The sequence below is a fragment of the Myodes glareolus genome, chromosome 18 (genome assembly GCF_982192425.1).
Source record: "Myodes glareolus chromosome 18, mMyoGla1.1, whole genome shotgun sequence".
Taxonomy (NCBI): Eukaryota; Metazoa; Chordata; class Mammalia; order Rodentia; family Cricetidae; genus Myodes; species Myodes glareolus.
Window position 1 is genome coordinate 15,006,448 of NC_142043.1, and position 12,853 is coordinate 15,019,300.

The window sequence follows — 12,853 nt, forward strand, 5'->3', positions numbered from 1 at the left end:
CTGGGAACACAAATGGCAGAAGAGAAGAGACAGAGAGAAACAACCATGGGAAAGAGAGGAAGAGAGAGAAGAAGAAAAAGAGAAAGAAGAGAGAGAGGAAAAAAGAGAGAGAGAGAGAAAGAGAGAGAGGGGCAGATTTTCACCTTGTAAAGGGATAGGGTAGGGCCTGCTCTGCACGCCGCCGGTGTGAACTCCTTGGACTTCTGGTCTTTCCGCCTTCGGAACTGGGATTACAGACACTCACCTTTACACCTGCCATTATCACTATTATTAGATCATTTTCTGGCTGGACTAGAAATACCTTTTTGGTTGTGTGCACATGTGTGCAAGCACACGGAGGCCAGATGTCAATCTTGTTTGTTGTTCATGTCCTAGAAATGTTGTGACCATCATTTGTGTGCCTGGTGATGTCTAGTAACATCACAAACATAACAAAAACATAGTTTGTACGCTACTATGGCCAATGGATCACCTTTGAAACTTAGAGTTTAATCATGAGAATAACTTTATGGAATCAAGCCCATCACATGCATGTGTGTGTACATATGTGTGTGCAGACAGTGCCCGTAACTGAAAAAAGCCCAAGGGTTAATATACCATTCTTCTACACGCAATGCACTTTATCTTTTCCTACTACCATTTTCAAGTGGGATGTGAGAAGCATGTACCCATGGCTCACCAACCTGCAGACTCTGGTTTCATGCCTCTTACTCTAATACAACCATTCTTTGCCGTTTGAGACCTACAACACCTTCCTTTTCTACCTAGTTATGTCCCTGTGTGTTCTAGTTTAATATCTGTTGCTGTGATAAAACACTCTGGCCATTACATGTGGCTTCAGGCTACAGTCCATCAGTCACAGAAGTGCAGGCAGAAACCTGAAGGCAGCCTGCTTTCTGCTCCATAATGTATAACCTCCACTAAAGAACTCAAACAGCCAAAGAAGTGGGGCGGGGGCCAGAGAGACCGCAGCTTGCTTGCTGTTTTGCAGGCTGATTTATACTCAGCGAGCTTTTCTTAGAGTGCAGGACCACCTGCCCAGGGAACGGCGCCGCCCACAGCGAACTGGGTTCTCCTCTGTAGATTAACAATACAGGTGATAAAGCACGCACAGACCAATCTGACCCAGGCAATTCCTCAGTTCCTCAACTCCCAGCTCTGTCAAGTTGGCAATTAAAGCTCATTAGAAGACCATGCCTCGCATCCTTAATTATATCTTTTGAAGTCAAAGTAAAGTTTTAGTCTTAACTCAAAAACTTTCACAGTTTTCCTAGCACAGAGGAGACAAAGGAGCTCAAAACAAAAAAAAAAATGTTTTTAAGTGGAGTGGAGTTTACATCTGTCTAAAATTGAAGAGGGTGGATTGTTCTGCCTGACACAGGAAATTTCACAACCTAAACTACAAAAGGCAATCAAATGCCAAAATTATCTTGCTATTGAAGTCTAGCCTCTGATGTGAAAGTTGCTCAGAATGAAACATGAAATAAAATATAAGAGATAAGAGGAAGGAAAAAGAAAGAAAGGAACCACTACCCCTGGTACCTCTACTACCCCTGGTACCTCTACTTCTCCCCACATAGGGATAGCTAATGGTCATTGCTGAAGGGCTGGACATCAAGTTGTTTATGTGTCTGTTCTGCCGTGTGTGTGTGTGTGTGTGTGTGTGTGTGTGTGCGTGTGCATGTGTGCAGGCACACATGGAAGTCAAAAGACAACCTCATGTGTTCCATTTATTTATTTAGGGAGGGTATGTTGGTTAGGTTTTTTTTTTATCAGCTTGACACAAGCTATCTGAGAGGAGGGAACCTCAAACTGAGAAAATTCCTCCATAAGATTGGTCTATAGGCAAGCTAGTAGGGCATTTTTTTTAATTGATAATTATTGTAAGAGGACTCAGCCCCCTGTGGGTGGTGCCACCCCCTTGACAGGGCATTCTGGGTTGTACAAGAAAGCAAACTGACTAATCCAGAAGGAGCAAAGCCAGTAAGAGGTATTCTCCATGACCTCTTCTTCGGTTCCTGCCTCCATGTTCCTGCCTTGAGTTCCTGCCCTGACTTCTCTCAGTGATGGGCTGTGAGGTGAAATAAACCCCACCCCCACCCCAAGCTGCTCTGAGTCACAGCAATAGAACTAAGACACGGGGTCTCAGTATGTAGCCCCAGCTAGCCTGCATTTGCTATAGGCTGGTCTTGAATTCAGATTCACCGGACTCTGCCTCACAAGCACTGGGTTTAAAGGCACACCCCACCATGATCAGCCTTGAGTGTCACTTCTTAAAGTCTGTCTATCGCCTTTAAATCAGAGTCTGGTCCCAGGGGTTCTCCTGTCCCTACCTCCCTAGTATTGAGATTACTAATATGCCCCAACTTTTTCATATTCAACTGTTCTGAGGGCAAAATTCAGGTCCTTGTGTTCGCAAGACAAGCACTTTACCAACTAAGCTATCTCTTCAGCCCCAGTTTCTGTTACGTTTTGACCCAGTAAGAGTTGCCAATTCCCAAAAATCACTGCTCTCATCTAAAGGGGAATGAGAGATAGTTCATTCTGGAGCCATTTTGAGTGACCATGCCTGAGGAATACAGATTTAGGCTACCCCAAATTCCATGTTCCAAGGCAGATGTAGTTTCATGAAACAAAAAAGTCATAAACCAAGGCAAGTTCAAATATATCGGTGGGTACATTTAAGAGGCAGTTACAGCAAGATGGGAATACCTTTCTCCAGGCCTGAGAGAGTGTCTGCAAACATTCTAAGCTACCGGGTTGGTGGAAGCTACTGATCTGCTAGGTTAATAGATTGTAAAAGGTGTCTATTAGTCAGAGACTGCTAGTTCTGACACAGACCTGGGCAAGAAAAGGCATCCAGGATGAGGCAAGTAGCTTTTGGACTGGCCACAGCCCAAGGACCGGCCACAGCCAGGCTTCTCCACAATACTGATATCTGAACAGTACCCGGCTCTGCAGACACAGCCTCTTTTCGAGAGTTTTTATTCACAGAGTCGGCCTTCTTATCTTTGCTTCCCCTAACTATGCTCCTTCCTATTGGCATTCTTTAACAGAAATACAACCAAATACCCTCTGCCTCTACCTCTTGATCAGATCAAAACTATAAAGCTGGAAAGATCCCAAGAGGACTCCGGTTCAAGGCCAGGGGTGGTGAAACATGCCGTGAATTCTAGGACTTTGGAAGCCGAGGCAAAGGGGCCTGGATTTCGAGGTCATCTTTCCTTCCATAGCCTTCTAGGCCAGGCAGGGCTACTTGAAACCTTGTCTTAAAACAAAAACAAAGACTTTACAGATGTGACTCACTCCCCAAAAGGCCTCATCTGCATCCCAGGGCCCAACTGCTTCTAGCCTAGTTAGATGTTGGCAGTCCTGGACCAGTTGAGACTAGCCTCCAGCGTCCTGAGGCCTCCTTTCCGACCTATTTCATATACATTTACGTTTTTGGATTTGAACACTTATAACCTGTTTCTCACTGTGCCTTCTGGAATTTTTAAATGGGTCACACATGCTCAGCATAGTAGGAGAAGCCTCTGACTCAGGACCCTCTTGCCTTAGTCCCCTGGGGCAGCAATTGCAGGCTTGAGTCACCATTCCTAGTTCCTTCCTTCTTCCTCCCTCCCTCCCTCCCTCCCTCCCTCCCTCTCTCCCTTCCTTCCTTCCTTCTTTCCTTCCTTCCATCCTTACTTCTTTTCTCTTTCTTTCTTTCTTTCTTTTTTCTTTCTTCCTTTCTTTTTTTTTATTTTCTCAAATGTTTTCCCATGAATACCCTCTCTCTCTGTGTTTATCTTAACTTGAGTTTTTTGGGGAGTATTTCACACCTGAGTCTGGATGTCTATCATTTGTACTTCCCACTCACCCCCAACTCATCCCGTGTCACGCCCCAATTCATTCTCAACTACTCCTTTTGATTACACGCAAAAAACCTCAACTATCTTGTGCCTAACTCATAGCTGGTGAGTCCAGAGCTGAGGGTGCAGGACAAGGTCAAGAAACCTTTTATATACAGCAGCAATTCAAAGAAAGATAGTGTAGGATCAGATCTTCTGTCTCCTTGTCATTGTGTGTTGTATGACCCTCAAACACTTCCTCATACCTAAGCATCCTGGTTTTTGTATTAGAAAAATGAAGTCAATAATGACACATTGGAGTATAACCTACCGTTGAATCATAACACAAATATGGCAAGCAGCTAGTATTCACCAGAACCCTGGGAAAGCACACTGCAGGCATTTTCCTTATTTCATTAGTGATTTTACTGTTTCGGTTGTCCTAAGAGTCCTCCTTCAAAGCCCCAACCATAGATAGAAGAACCAGGACTCCAACAATGTAACAGAGGCAAATATTTACATCCTGTCCTGCCAAGTCCCCCTGTCCCCAATGAGCAGCCTGTCTTAAGACTGAAAGTCACAAGAAAGCCCTCTGAAATGAAGACACAGCCCAGGAACATTCTGTAACAGAGCCTCAGAATCTCAGCACGCAACTGGCCTCCATCTCCCAACAGACCCCATGAGTCTGAGGGGTCCCAGAAGCCCCCACAACAAACAACGGCTGGGAGATTCCTCCCTAAGGCCTACCACACGGCCACTAGCAGCAGATAATCTGAAGCAACGCCAAGAGACTGGAACTAAAGTTCGTGTCTCCCAACACTGTCCAGATCCCCAGACTCCACAACTCTGACCCCCTGTCCTAAAACCACAGTCTTGGAGCAACAAGTTGGTCTCACATGTCTTCAGTTCCCAGAGGAAGCCTGCCAAGGAACTGTTCGTAGGCCATTGAGGAGGTACCACAGGATCAGCTTCAAGGTCACCAGGTCTGTTGAAACGTGCCCTGCAGGGTGATACGCTCAAAGTGGACCACCTGAAATGGAGAGGCTTGATCGTTAGAGGCTAGCCCTCAGCTTGGGCCAATGCTCTTTGATGACCTAAGTTCGTAGATGGAGCAATGAGGCAAACAGAGAACTCTGGCTACTCTCTTAGCCCCCGGGTTGAGTCTAAATGTTTTCACAATATAGATGGTAGAAACTGATTAAGAGTCGATGTGGATAAACTGAGCTGCAGACAGACCACTTCATTTCTCAATCTTTGAACTTTGGCCATGATCCTTGAAAACCCAGGGGGCTGAGAACAGCCAAACAAGGCATTTTGCATCATGCTTAACTCCCATCTCCTACAATTTCATGTAAGACACACAACCATTCTCAAGGCACTTTGCTCAGACTGAGGAAAACTCTACGGATCAGCTAGGTCATCCTCCTGCCCCGTGAGAACTATACTCAATTCATGAGATCCATTCAAACCTTTGCAAAATTTACATTCTTTTTATTATGAATTTTTTTAGTTAACATACAAAGTCAAAGGCTTACATTGTGGTATTTTCATCTGTCTGCCACTATATTTGGTTCTAATTACTTCAAATTTAACAAACATCTTTCTGACCCGTTTCCAGGAAGGTGTTTTCAATGATCAAAGGGCCCAATACTCTAACACAGAGTCAGAAGTTAGAAATGGCTCCTCCGATTTTGTCCAGTCTTTCCCGCCATGTGTAGGATCTCTGCTTTGCTTCTGATGATGCACACACCACTGCCACATGTGACACTAAGCCCCAGTTTCTAGTCAACGTCCTGCGGTTGGGTCAAGTCACTGTGTGATGGACAAAACCTGGTTGCAATTCAGAGCTTAGGACTTCACGAGCACAGGGAAGAAGAATAAGATAGGTTAAAATGTGCTCCATGCTTTGGGCCTTGATTACCTACGTGTGGATTCTGACAGAACAATAAGTCAAAAAGCAAAAGACAATTGTGGATGGTGGGATAACAGAAAAATGGGTTTCCGGGTTCCTTGGACATGAAGTCATTGTAGAGACCAGTTAGCCCTTAATTGTGCACCCAGGAAAGATGAACCTCATTTAACAAACAATATTATAAAGAGCTGTGGTGGGTGGGCTTGCTAGAAAAGCTACCATTTGTCACAGAAGGCAGCTAGGGGAATAGAAAGGACATCCAGCAAAATGACAATAAAGTGACCGGGTGTTTGTGTGTGTGCTGGCTAGTTTTTGTCAACTTGACATAAACTAGAGTCTCCAGAGGGTACCTGAATTGAGGAATTATGTCCATTAGATTTGCCTGCAGGTATGTCTGTGGGACTTCTTGATGTACACTTATGTGGGAAGGCCTTCCCACTGTGGGTAGTGCCACCCCTGGGTAGATGTCCTGGATTGTATAAGAAAGGCACCCGAGTAAGTCTGAGGAAGCAAATCAGCAAGGAACATTCCTTCCTGGTCTCTACTTCAGTTCCCACCTTGGCATGCTGTCCCTCGTTCCCTCAGTGGTGAACTGCTACCTGGAAACATAAGCCGTATAAACTCCTCCCCCAGCTGCTTTTGGTTGTGGTGGTTACCATGGCAATGGAAGCAGAGTAGGGCAGCATGCATCCGATAAAGTCATACCTTGCCTCCATCTGTAGCATAAAATAACGGAGAAGGAAAGTATAAGAATGACTGGAAAGGTTCCCTTTCCCTCTCCCTAGGTCATCCTTGAGTTTGTTACTGATTTAGTATTTGAGAATAAGTTTACAAGCTTCCCCCCAAATCTCCTATTTTAGTAGAACAACCCTGGTTCCATCAAGCATCCCTCAAGCATGATTGGTCTCGAAGCACTCAGTACTCCCTTCCCTCCAAATGCTTCAGTTCATCAATGTCCCTCTGCAAATGTAGTATCTAGACGATTGTACAAGTTTCTAAAAGCATTCTGATGCAGCAAAATCCACATTGTATCAGCCGCATTGTTCCTTTAATGTAACCTAACTGTAACATGAGGGTCTGCTTGTGGGGGTTTCTGTCCTGCCCGGTCCCCCAGCCGTTTAGTCCCACAGAATCACACAGAGAGTCTGCATTAGATATAAACTGATTGGCCCATTAGCTCAGGCTTTGTATTAGCTCTTATAACTTATATTAACCCATTGCTCTTATCTATGTTAGCCACATGGCTCGGTACCTTTCTCAGTGGCACAGGTCACATCTTGCTTCTTCGGTGATCTGGGAAGGACTGGGAGGAATGGGCTTCCTTCTTCCCAGAATTCTGTTCTCATTGTGCCACCTCTACTTCCTGTCTGGTTTTCCCGCCTATACTTCCTGCCTGGCCAATCAGCATCTATTTAAAATATGATTGACAGAATACAGACAATTTTCCCATACCATCTCAGCACACAGTGACTATCTTTGTAGCTGTATAAAGACAGCAACTGATTTGTATTGCCTTTCTGGTCAGTAAGTGCCAGTTTGTCTTTTTCAAATAAGTGTCTTCTTATGATCCTGCAGAATCCTTGGCTGTTTCATGTTTATTCTGGTCTCACTAAAAGTAATAGTTTAATCGTATGTGGTAATATCAAGTTGACCTAACTGCTTGCTAATCTAACTCACTGAGACCAGTTAGACTCTAGATTCTGATTTCTCGTTAATTTATTCTTTTTAGTTTTGTGTCATTAATAATTAAGCCAGTTGAGACTTCCTTCAAATGTTCAGTAAAAATACTGAGGTGCTGGCTCAGTGAATAAAGTGCTCACTGCACAGCATGAAGACCCAAGTTCAGATTCCCTGGACCCATATAAGTCACATACTGCAGGGTACATCTGTAACTCCAGCCCTGAAAGATTTCAAGCACTCAAAGACCAGCCAGAATAGCTCAAATGACAAGCTTCACATTGTAAGGGACCAGTAAGAGACCCTGTCTCAAAAAACTAAGAGGAAAAACTTGAGGAAAGACATTTTAATGGCAACCTATGGCCTTTACCCATGCCTATATGGGTGAGTGCACCCACACGTGTATTCATACACACACACACACACACACACACACACACACACACGCAAACACACACAAATAAATTAAATACTGGATTAAAACTGAAGACACAAGCTGCTGTGGCCGTATTCTATTGTCCTCCTTCTCAGCTGGTCTCGTCCCCAGAGCCATTGTCTTAGCGACCTTGCTGTCACTGGGATTGAACATCATGACCACAGCGACTTATGGAAGAACTTCTTAATTATAGCTCCGGATGAATGAGAGTCCTTAATGGAGAGGCTCGTGCGGCAACGCGCAGCAGTCACGATGGCAGGAGCTAGAAGATGAGAGGTCACATCTTTAACCACAAACACGAAGCAGAGGACAAACTGATGTGGAGTGAGGCCTTAAACTCTCAAAGTCCACCCCCAGCGGCTTAGTTCTTCAGTGAGCCTTTGCCCACTGAACCTCCCCAAACAGCACTGCCAACTGGGGACCACGGTTCAAACACCCAAGCATAGAGGCGAAACTTTCCGTTCATACCACCACATTCCACTCCTTGGCCCCCACAGGAAAACGTTGTCAGGCAACTTTAAATTCCCATAGTCACAGGACCATTTAGAGGTCCAGGAGCTCTGAGACTCAGCGCAATCGCTTAATGTTAAACTGCCTGGGAAATCAAAAGGCAAATCACATACTTCCAACATCTAATGGCTGGGAATATACATTACCATTCCAAAAGGAGGGAATGGGGACATGGTGAGTAAATATTGGTTAAAATCAAGACCAAAATACAGGCAGGCAAATACCAAATTCTGTAGCTCCATGGCTTGTCTCAAAGGACTGAGGTGGCTTCTTCCCTTCATCTCTTCCTTGACTGCCTTCCCTCTGAGTGCAGCTCTCCTTGCCAGATGTCTCATGGCCCTAACCTCTGACATGAGGGCTCCATCAAAACCAAGGCTTCACTTACTAAGGCTTCACTTTCACAGCTTCATGCAGTGCCTCTCACAGCCTCTTTCCTTCTCAAGGCCTGATGCAGGGGCCCTGCTGGGTGCTGCCTGGCCTCCATTGCTTTCTGAAACTGAGGAAGAAGCCATAAGTGCTTCTCCCTTGCATCCCGCATGGTTCTAACCCAGTGCTTCTCACCCTTCCTAGTGTTGTGACCCCTTAATAGGTTGCTCATGTTGTCGTGACCCCAACCATAAAATTATTTTGTTATTATTTCATAGCTAGGATTTTGCTGTTGTTATGAATCATAATATAAACAACTGATATACAGATGATCTTAGGTGACCCCTGTGAAAATGTCATTCATGGTCATGACCCACAGGTTGAGAAGCACTGCAAAGCCAGGTTGATGTCAATGACAAGCTCAGCTAGCTTGAGATAAACCTTAGCCCCTTGAGTCACATTAACAGCAGTGCTTTTGCTTTCTAGGAGCAGAAAATGCCTTAGGCTCTTCAACGAGGTGGGAGCTTAGCTGGGTGGGGCCTTACCCTGAGGCATCCTTCCCTTTGTTCCCGTTCAGAGCCTGAGGTCCCTCCTTAGAGGCAAGTGCTCTTTAACAAGCACAGATCTCTTCCAGTGTACACCTTGAAGGTAGCATTAACTTTCCTAATGCTCCTTTTCTCTCTGAATTGTACAATTCATATTTATTTCTGTCCCATGTGGGTTTTTTTCCATTTTAGATATATATAAGTGTTATCAATAACAGTCTTACCGTGGAGTCAACATTATTCAGTCTTGAAATTTCCTCTGCCAAATAAATTAGTCCACTACTTTTTAACTTAACCTCAGGTAAGTTCTCAGGACATGGGCAGAAAGCAGCCAGGTTCACTATCAAAACAACAAGTGAATGGGTTCCAACCCCTTGCTAATACTGACCTCTGTCATCCCCACTGCTCTCAGCACAGCTGTCAATCATCCTCCCACTCAGATGGCATTTTAAGATCTTTTCATAGCATTCAAGGTTTTTTCTAGTCTACAGTTCCCAAACTTCCAGTCTTCCAAAAACCAGCATGGTCAGATTCTTTACAAAAACAGCCCATTCTCTGTTTCCAACTTCTGTACTAGCTAATTTTCTGTTCCCGAGATAGCATACCATGGCCAAGGTAACTTTGGGACATGTGACTCCAGAGGGGTAAGTCCATCATGGTGGGGAGGCATGGCGGCAATTGTGAGAAGGAAGCAGAAAGGCCTCAACTGCAAACGTAATTAAGAAGTGGCAAGAGTGACTGACTTCTTCAATCGAGGCTGCACCACCTCCCCAGACAGCACCATCAACTGAAGACTAAGTGTTCAAATGTCTGAGCCTGTGAGGGACATTTCACGTTCAAACCAACCGGAGTCATGGTGTTAATGCATGCTTTCTGAACTTAAACCACTGCATTATAAAACTCATTGTAAACATAAACTAGTACTGCAGTGCCCGTTTAATGAAATGTGTTGTTTGAAAAGCTGTTCATGCAGATATTGTATTGCAGGCACGTGGCACCGTGTCTGGATTTGCTAGCATGGTTAGATAATTCTAGGTCTTAACACAGAATATTAATGTTTAAAGTAGAAGTTCCCACTTGGCAGTGATAGCCCGCACCTTTAATCCCAGAACTTGGGAGGCAGAGGCAGGTGGACCTCTGAGCTCAAAGCTAACCTGACCTACAGAGTGAGTTTCAGGACAGCCAGGGCTATAAAGAGAAACTCTGTCTCCATGATATTTTCAATAGTTATAGGGCAATTTAACATCTCAATAGCAGGAAGCTAAAAACAAAACCTACCCTTTTCTTTTAACATGCAGATCATGAAAGAATATAACTCTTCCAATATAAACTTGTAATAGACAAATAATATCTTGGGCAAACATTGATATGCTTGCAAAGGTTTACCTCTGTCCCTTTAAAATCACACTAAAATAAATGTCTCAGTTACTCTGATTCCTTAGTTTTGTGCTCAGTGAGAAATATGTTTATAAATGGGAACTGCTACTTGGCTCTGGCTTTTGTTGTTGCTGTTGTTGTTTTAGAGAATGCCCATTGGGAACAGACTCCACCAGCCTTGGGTCTGCTTCTGTGGGGAACAGACGGAAGTGTAAGATCTGGGAAGAAGGGATAAGGTTAAGGAGTTAGGAAAGCTGTAAAACAGTCTAGTATTCATGATCAAAGCAACACTACAGGTGTCCAATATGCAGATATGACCATATAAAAAATTACAGGGGCTGAGGACAAGGTGACCTGGATAAGGCAAAGCCACAGACAAGGGGGAAAAGAGACATTGGAGTGAGCTGGCCCAGGGACTATCCTTAAGGCTCTCATATAACCACTTCCCCTTCTCCAACTCAGAAGGAAACTCAACGAAGAGCGTTAGCTTCCTGTGGGTACTTATGACTGCCTACCGATCATTTTGATAGCTCCTTTAGTGATGAGCCCTAAGTTTATATGGGTACTTGCTACATACTGAGCATGGATCCCTTACCTGCACTGTGATCCTGGGAGTAAGTACTCTGATCGTTTTGGGTTTCCGTGTTAACATCTGAGAAGTTAAGTAATTTACCCAAGGGCACGTAGACAACAAGTGACGGAGATAGGATTCAAGTCTGGTCATGGTTAATCACTGTCTTATACTTCCCAGTAGAATGAAGTCCTGGCTGGGAATCCCTGCCAACGCTTTCTGGTTTCAGGAGAAAGTTCAAGTTGAATCAGCCTTTACAATAACACTGAAGAAGTACACTTTGTACCAGGGAGCTCTCTCTACTGCCCCTGGTCAGTGGGTTGAGGGAGAATGCCAATCCAAAGACAGCCAATGATAGTGTGCCCAGTGAACACAGAAGCTGTGTGTGGTGCATAACCATGAGCTGACTTAGAATTCTTCCCTTATAAACTTTAACTTGAAGACATCAACAAAACAAGCAGTTCTCTCTGGGGACAAAAGTTAAAATGTTACAAGGCTGAATCAGAAAGTAGAGCCTCCTCAGCAAACCAAGCAAAAGAAAGAAAACAAACTCAAATTCAAAAAATTAGGGATAAAAATGGAGGCATTATAATAGATACTGATTAAATTGAAAGAATCTTAGGTTATAATTTGAAAATCTATATTCTAGAAAATCTAAAGAAAATTGATAAGCTTTTAGACAAATATAATCTACGAAAATTAAACCAAGAAGATGCAAATAACAGATGAATGATGGAAAAGGAGCTTGCAGTAGTAATAAACAATCTCCCAAATTAAAAAAAAAGTCAAAGTCTATATAGATTCACTGATGGGTTCTAGAAGATCTTTAAGGAAGAACTAAGACCAACACTCCTCTAGAAGGGGAAAGAATACTTCTAAAGCTTTTGCTGAAGCCAGCATTACTCTGATACCAAAATCGTGTAAGAACACAATTAGAGGAATAGACAGACAGACAGACAGACAGACAGACAGAATTGTAGGCCAATATCGTTGATGAGTATAGATGCAATCAAATACTTGCAAACCAAATTTAACAGCAGCATATTAGAAAAACATAACTGTCTTAGAGTTTCTATTGCTGTGAAGAGACACCATGATCACAGCAACTCTTACAAAGGAAAGCATTTAATTGGGGCTTGCTTACAGTTTCAGAGGTTTAGTCCATTATCATCATGGCAGAACACAATGGTGGGCAGGCTGCCCTGGTGCTGGAAAAGGAACCAACAGTTCTACATCTTAATCCGCAGGCAGCAGAAGGAGTCTGTGTATCACACTGGCATAGCTTAAGCAGGTGAGACCTCAAAGCCCACCCCCACAGTGATGCACATTCTCCAACAAGACCATACCTACTCCAACAAGGCCACACCTCCTAATAGTGCCACCCCCTGTGGGCCAAGCATTCACACACATGAATCTCTGGGAGTCATAGCTACTCAAACCACCACAGTTACCATAACAAAGTTGGCTTAGTTCCAGGGATGCATTCAGCATAGGGAATTCAGTAAATATAATATATCACATAAAGAGATTCAAGGAAAGAAATAGAGAACCTTGAGGTAAACTCATACATCTATGCCCACAACACAAATTTCAACAAAATTATAAAAAATATACATTGGAAAAAAAGTC

General features: G+C 43.8%; 1 long non-coding RNA gene across 3 annotated transcripts; it reads right to left on the reverse strand.

Annotated features, from left to right (window-relative positions):
- Nucleotides 1-4,233: 4,233 nt before the first annotated feature.
- Nucleotides 4,234-12,527, reverse strand: LOC146890721 (uncharacterized). 3 transcript variants are annotated; one of them, XR_014998246.2, is made up of 4 exons: nt 12,369-12,527; nt 7,893-8,117; nt 5,439-6,458; nt 4,234-4,860 (listed from the first exon to the last, which is right to left on the reverse strand). It is a non-coding gene; the product is annotated as an uncharacterized LOC146890721 (long non-coding RNA). The 3 variants fall into 3 exon arrangements; XR_014998245.2 differs by lacking the exon at nt 4,234-4,860 and having other exon boundaries at nt 5,301-6,458; nt 7,985-8,117; XR_014998244.2 differs by lacking the exon at nt 4,234-4,860 and having other exon boundaries at nt 5,301-6,458.
- Nucleotides 12,528-12,853: the final 326 nt, after the last annotated feature.